Genomic DNA, 7,746 nt, shown 5'->3' with positions numbered 1-7,746 from the left:
TTTTCACTGGAACTATGGAATAGGTAATGTACATGTGTTAACTAGGAACTGCTTGTTGACCTCGATAAGAAGTGATGGATTATTGAACGAGTTGCTTTTTCTAGAAAAGCAGCCATGGTCAACACTAGAACCAACCGAGGTGGTCGTCGAGGAAGACGCCCTCGAACTGTCCCAAATTTTAAGCTACCGAATGAAACTGAAGCTCAAAATTTTAAAGTGTCGGCTACTTCGCCGAGGGCACCAATGGCTACTCAAGCCACTGCTGTAGCACCTCAGCCAGGTATAGCAGCCGGCGAGGTGAATGCCTTCATGACCACTATGATGCGGACCATGCAGCAACAACATGAACTGCTGGGCCAAATGTCTACACAATTTGTGGCCATGATGCAAGAGCACGTAGCACCACCCCCACCTCCCAACCGGCCAATACTGTTTCCACCACCTATACCTCAACACCTAGCGGAAAACTCTACAGCAAAGGTGATGGAGAGGTTCAAGAAACTCTAGCCACCCGTGTGTTTCCAAGTTGAACTCGGAGGCAATGTAGTTGGAATGATGGATTAGTGCTCTGGAAAAGGCATTTGATGTGCTTGAATGTATGAATGCACAAAAACTGATTTATGTGGGTTATCAGCTACAGAATGAGGCTGAAGCCTGGTGGAAAGCTACTAAGCCAAATCTTGATGCCGCTCATCCTAATCCTACTTGGGAGCAATTCAAGGAGGTTTTCTTCAAGAACTACTTCCCCAAGAGCTTTAGGGACAGAAAGGAAGCTGAATTCTTGGTACTTGTGCAAGGAACCAAGTCGGTGCTGGATTACCAGCAACGGTTCGAAGATTTGTTCCATTTTGCTTTAGAAGACCTGAAGGGGGAAGTAAGCAAAATGAAGAAATTTAAGAAGGGACTTAAACCTGAGATCGGACCAGTCTTGTCAATTATGGACATTCAGGATTATGCTCAAATGGTTGACAAGGCGAAGACTATGGAAGATAGGTTGAAGGAGAAGGAAAAAGAGAAAGCTACAATGTTGCCCGGATTAGGCAAGAGACCTAATAACTACCAGAACTTCAGATGGCCAAACAAGGTTTTCTAAGGGACTAGTTCGACCCCCAATCCGACTCCGTACCGCAGGCAAGATGTGGGTCAGAACCCTTTCTACCCCAATTATACTCGACCTGCTCAGCCAACTTTGAGTTAAATGACAATAGCAGCTTTGCCAGCCCGACCAGCTAGAAGCCAAGTGAGCCAAGCCTCATCCCCAGCTATTCTGTCCAACAAAGGCTATGTGTGCAACAAAGCAGGACATATGGCTAGGGAATGTATGCACCGCAGATACAACACTTACTCGCCAAATCAGTCCTACGCTAGACCTTTTTAGCCATGGGACAATCGAACGCGAGGAAAGGTATTCATGCTGACAAATGAAGAAGCAGAGGCGAACCTCAATGTAATGACAGCTAAGTCCACTGAACACTACTAAATTGTAGGGAATAGACTATGGAATGTGAAACCTAAATTTTATACAAACCCTAGGTACCCTTTATGTCTCAACCTTTCCTGTGCGAGTACTATTAGACTCGGGCGCATCCCACTCTTTCGTTTCTACTACCTTTACGAGTAGGATGATTGACCAACCGAGGGTCATCAGGCATGATTTAGTAGTCAGCACGCCGACGGGTAGTGTCATGAGCCTGAAGGAAGTCTATGACCCCTGTCAAGTAGAAATTTGTGGGAAGAACCTTACCGCACGTCTAATAAAGTTTAATATGAAGGACTTTGACGTAATACTAGACATGGATTGGCTATCCGCCTATGGAGCAAATGTTATGTGTGTGGAGAAGAAGATAATATTCAAGTCAGATGATGGGTTGGTTTTCACTTACCAAAGTGAACCAATGAGGAAGCACAGAAAAATAACTTTATCCACCCTCCAGGCATGAAAGTTGCTGGATGAAGGATGTCAAGGCTTTTGGCCACTGTGATGGACACTGAGGCAAAGATAAAGCCTTTGGAGGAACTTGACATCGTCAGAGAATTTCCTGATGTCTTTCCTGAAGATCTGACTCAGCTACCTCCTGATCGCGAGACAGAGTTTGCAATTGATCTAATCTTTGGTGCAGCATCGGTATCCAATGCACCATATCAAATGGCACCTATTGAGTTGAAGGAACTATAGGTCCAACTACAAGACTTGCTGAAGAAAGGTTTTATACGACCAAGCGTGTCTCCCTGGGGAGTACCCGCGCTATTCGTAAAGAAGAAGGATGGTAGTATGTGGTTATGTATCGACTATCATGAATTAAATAAACTAACAATTAAGAAGCGATATCCATTGCCGTGCATTGACGACCTATTTGATCAGTTATAGGGAGCAAGAGTTTTCTCCAAAATAGGTCTTAGGTCGGGATACCACCAATTGAAGATCAAAAGTGGCGATATTCATAAAACCACGTTTAGAACTCGATACGGACATTATGAATTCGTAGTGTTATTGTTCGAGTTAACTAACGCCCTGGCAATGTTCATGGATATGATGAATAGAGTGTTCCATAACGTGTTGGACAAGTTCGTCATCGTATTTATCGATGACATTCTAGTGTACTCCAAAAGTGAAGAGGAGCATGCTCGACACCTTACCTTCGTGTTGCAGTGGCTGCGGGAACACCAACTGTATGCCAAGTTCAGCAAATGTGAATCTTGGCTTCACCAAATTGGATTCCTAGGGCACATCGTCACCAAGGATGGCATTAAGGTAGACCCAGACAAAGTGAAGGCGGTTTTCGAGTGGGAGACTCCGAAGAATGCCACTGAGATCCAAAGTTTCTTGGGTTTGGCCAGATATTATCGTCAATTTATTGAAAATTTCTCACGTATCTCGGCGCCCATGATAAAGTTGACAAAGAAAGGCACAAAATTTGAATGGAATGATGCTTGTAAGAAGAGCTCCCAGGAGTTAAGAAATCGATTGGTGACGGCACCAATTTTGACTATTCTAGATGGCAACGGATGAATGGTGGTATACACCGATGCATCTGGAATAGGATTGGGTGGAGTCTTACTGCAGAAAGGTAAAGTGGTCGCTTATGCCTCGAGACAGCTGAAGGAACACAAAAAGAACTACCCCACTCATGACTTAGAGTTGGCCGTGGTAGTCTTTGCATTGAAGATATGGCGACATTACCTCTATGGTGAAAAGAGTGAGATCTTCAGCGATCATAAAAGTCTGAAGTATTTCTTCACCCAGAAGGAGCTGAATATGAGATAGAGACGGTGGTTAGAATTGGTGAAAGACTACGACTATGAGATTTAGTACCACCCTGGCAATGCCAATGCTGTGGCTGATGCATTAAGCAGAAAATCATAGACTGCATCTCTTGCTTCCTTGGTAATAAGTGGCAAAGCGAGAAAGTTTGACCTAGAGCTCATGATCGAAGGAATGGCTATGCAGCTAGTAGCTATGGATATACAGTCGTCGATACGAGAAGAGAAAATTGAGAAGTAGCCTCTTGACCCCAAATTAGCCAAGATAATTTGGGAAGTGCAGTATGGTGTCCACAAGGACCCAGACTATTCATTGGCCCATGATGGGGCATTGAAGTTCAAAGATAGACTGTGCGTGCCTGATGATTATAAGGTACAAGATTGAATCCTTCAAGAGGCACACAACTCACCCGATTCAATCTACTCGGGGAGCACGAAGATATATAAGGATTTGAAGAAGTACTATTGGTGGATCGGGATGAAGGAAACTATAGCTATATACGTGTCTGAATGCCTCACCTGCCAACAAATAAAGGCAGAGAGACACCAATCGTATGGATTGTTGTAGCCACTCCCTATACCTGAATGGAAGTGGGAAAGAATTACTATGGATTTTGTGACAAATTTACCCAATACCAGAAAAGGGATGAACCTAATCTGGATGATTGTAGACGGACTGACGAAAGCAACTCACTTCATACTCATTAGAATAAACTATTCGATGGAGAAGCTTGCCCAACTATACATTGAGAACATAGTCCGCTTACATGGCATGCCTGCCAGCATTGTTTCTGATAGGGATCCTCATTTTACCTCAAGGTTTTGGAGAAGTCTGCAGAAGGAACTGGGATCTCAACTAAATCTCAATATGACTTCCATCCTCAGATGAACGGACAGTTCGAAAGAACAATCTAGACTCTAGAGGACATGCTCAGAGCCTGTAGATTGGAAATAAATGACAGTTGGGATGCCCACATACCTTTGGTGGAATTTGCATACAACAATAGCTACCACTCCACCATTGGCATGGCACCGTATGAAGCTCTTTATGGTCGGAAGTGTCGGACCCCATTATATTGGGACGAAGTTGGAGAACGAAAGTATCTTGGGCCCGAGAAGATACAAGCAACCTGTGAGAAGGTGGATATCATTAGAGAGAAGATTAAAGCGGCCCAATCAGGACAGAAGAGTTATGCTGACCATCGGAGGAAGAATATTGAATTTAGAGTTGGAGAGAAGGTATTCCTTCGAGTGTCTCCAACGAAGGGATTGCTACGTTTCAACAAGAGGGGCAAGCTAAGCCCAAGATTCATTGGTCCCTATGAAATCATCAACAGAGTGGGAGCCGTAGTATATCGGTTGGCATTACCGCCTTCTTTGCAAGGCATCCATGATGTTTTCCATGTGTCGATGCTAAGAAAGTACATCAACAACCCGGCACATGTACTCTCAGTTGAACCTAAACAATTAGATGTGGATATGACCTATGAAGAACAACCTACGAAGATATTAGACAGAAAGGAACATAACCTCCGTAACCACACGGTCGCATTCGTTAAGGTTCGATGGGGAAACAGTCCCATAGAGGAAGCATCGTGGGAACATGAAGAGGAGATGCAGGAAAAGTATCCCCAACTCTTCGAGCTACAAGGTAAGCTAATTTTGAGGAAGAAATTTTTGTAAGGTGGGGAGAAATGTCAAACCTGCCCCTGACTGGCTAGGAATTTGTATGAAGAACGGGAAACTATGGCCAATCATCCAAGCACTTTTTGGAGCATCACACCAGTAGCTGATCCTATGAGAATGACCTCCTACATACCTGCCAGGAGGTGGATTGCAGTTCCATGCTACTGCACTATATATACCATAATGTACAGCCTGGACTCCAGGTATTCTCTCTCCTCTCCATAAATGTGCGGCCCACACATGGAAATAGGTGCATTTGACCCTGGGTGAGGTGAAGATATAAGGCCTATGCCCTGGGCCAAGCCCCTGTGGGGGTGGTTTGGGGTGTGACACTTTTAATTCCTAGACTTTATGTAATTAGGGTTATTTTATGTAATTTTTTTTAATTCCAGTATTAGATTGGGTGTTTAGGTTTAATTTTGATTCCCCCAGCCCCTTAAGATCATATGTGTAACTGTTCATCGGGGGCAGCACGTGGAATTGTGCAACCGCCAACACCAGGTAAGTATTTTCGTGAGTTTTAAATTAGTTATTTTTTTTACTTTTTTAGTTCTGATTTTTATTTTTATTAAGTGTTTTTTTATTATTATCACATTTTTACTAGTTTTAATTTTTGTTTAATTAGCACGTTCAACCTGTGTTGTGTTTTATGTATGGGCGGCATTCTTTGCACCCCAACCTGACTTCCCTTGACCTAGAAATAGAGCGATCTGCGGCTAGACCTAAGGATAAGGATAATAATAATAAAATGGGTGACAAAAACCAGCCAAGAAGGCCACTGAGTGAGCACTTCACTCTAACTGCCTATACCCCTGCATCTTGTATTCAGTTGCCTACCATTCAGGCCGCTCAATATGAGATTAAGTCCAGCATCATACAGATGTTACCATTCTATTATGGACTTGCTAATGAGGAGCCTTACAAGCATCTTGATGAGTTCTTAGAGATATGCTCTACAGTCAAAATCCAAAACCTCTCTAAAGATGCCTTAAAGTTGCTTTTGTTCTCATTTTCCATAAAGGACAAAGCCAAACACTGGCTTTATTTCCCTAGATTTGATTAGCATTTCTACATGAGCAAGAATGTAGTAGGAATTTCTGAAAAAATTCTTCCCCATTGGTCGGACTAATAGCCTTAGGCGAGTCATTACTAGTTTCTTCCAATTAGAGGGCGAACAATTTCATGAAGCGTGGGAAAGACTTAAGGAATTACTTCAGAAGTGCCCCCACCATGCTGTCTTAAAATGGCAGTTAGCCCAGTGTTTTTATGATGGTCTCCGTGACCTATATTGGTAGATGGTGGACTCCTTTTGTGGTGGAACATTTAAGCACAAGAATGAGATGGAAGCATGGGATCTTTTTGAAACCCTTAGTGAGAATTCCTAACATCATGCTTCACCCTCTCGGACTGAGATTCCACACATAGGGCAACCAAAGAAGGATGGTCTCTATGAGATCAATCCAACTGTAGAGATGACTGCTAAGGTTGATATGCTGTCCAAGAAATTGGACTATCTGATGTCTATAGGGCAGCATCCTATGTCCCCTTTCCCAATGAGTTTCCCTCCACCCAATCAGACTAAAGCCTGTGCCCTATATGCTAGCCCTAGTCACTATGTGACGAACTGCCCTTCGGCTGCACAATACCCTGAGTTTGTTTAGGAACAGGTGCAAACCGCTCAAAGTTTCCCTATACCGGGTAATGATCCCTTTTCAAATACCTATAACTCGGGATGCCAAAACCACCAAACTTTTCATGGAGAAACTCAGCACCCAATAATTCTCCAAACCCACCATATAGGCCACCATTTAAAGTTCAATCTAATGCCTATAGGGATGGACAACCACTATATCCTTAACCCCAACAGAATCAATCCTTTGAGGAGAAGGTGCTAAAAGCATTAACTGGGCTCGAGCATAACACACAGCTACTACACTCACATACTCAGTTTATTAATAAGCTAGAGAACCAACTGTGTCAACTAGCTGATGCTAAAAGCAGGAGGGAGGCTGGCCAATTGCTAAGTCATCCTATAGATAACCCACACAATTAAATGGGTCCAGGGAAAGAACAGGTCCAATCAATCACAGTCCTAAGGAGCGGCAAAAGGGTGAAAAAACCTGATGCACCCTTAGCCACTAATGAGACGTTGCCTACTAAGTCTCAAATCCAGGGAGAGGTTGAGTCAACCCTAGAAAATTCTGGTGGTGGTGTAGAAATATATGAGTCTAATATTGAAACACCACCTGTTGAAATCACTCATCAGTTCCCAAGGAAGGGGCTGCACATTCCCATTGTGGAGGGACCATCACTTGGCTCTTACATTCCAAAGGTCCCTTTTCCCCAAGCCCCTCAGACATCAGCCCCAGACTATCTAGATAAAAAGGGTGCAAAGATGCAAGAGACGATAGACTTGTTCCAACAAGTTCACATCAATCTCCCCCTTTTGGATGCTATCAAGCAAGTTCCTACTTACGCGCAATTTTTAAAAGACCTCTGCACCCAAAAGCATAAGTTGAGAATTCAAATCCCTAAGACCATCCATTTAACTGAACATGTTAGCTCTATAATTTCTAGCCACCTACCCCCTAAGCTTAAGGATCCATGTGCGCCTCTTATTTCCTGCATCATTGGAGATCTCTCCATAAGTAGAGCACTACTTGATTTAGGGGCTAGTGTGAATATCTTGCCTAGTTTAGTCTATAACAGATTTGGTTTAGGAGATTTGAAACCCACTAAGGTCATCCTTCAGTTGGCTGATCGTTCAGTCAAGACACCTTGTGGTTTGTTAGGGGATGT

At 43.4% G+C, this 7,746-nt stretch overlaps 1 non-coding gene across 1 annotated transcript; it reads right to left on the bottom strand.

The window, feature by feature from the left end:
- Positions 1–6,077: 6,077 nt before the first annotated feature.
- On the bottom strand, positions 6,078–6,184 carry LOC122653294. Its single transcript, XR_006331731.1, has one exon. It is a non-coding gene; the product is annotated as a small nucleolar RNA R71 (small nucleolar RNA).
- Between the last annotated feature and the right edge of the window lie 1,562 nt (positions 6,185–7,746).

Source organism: Telopea speciosissima, chromosome 2 (genome assembly GCF_018873765.1).
Source record: "Telopea speciosissima isolate NSW1024214 ecotype Mountain lineage chromosome 2, Tspe_v1, whole genome shotgun sequence".
In the NCBI taxonomy this organism is placed as follows: Eukaryota; Viridiplantae; Streptophyta; class Magnoliopsida; order Proteales; family Proteaceae; genus Telopea; species Telopea speciosissima.
This window is presented reverse-complemented; position numbering and strand designations above follow the sequence as displayed.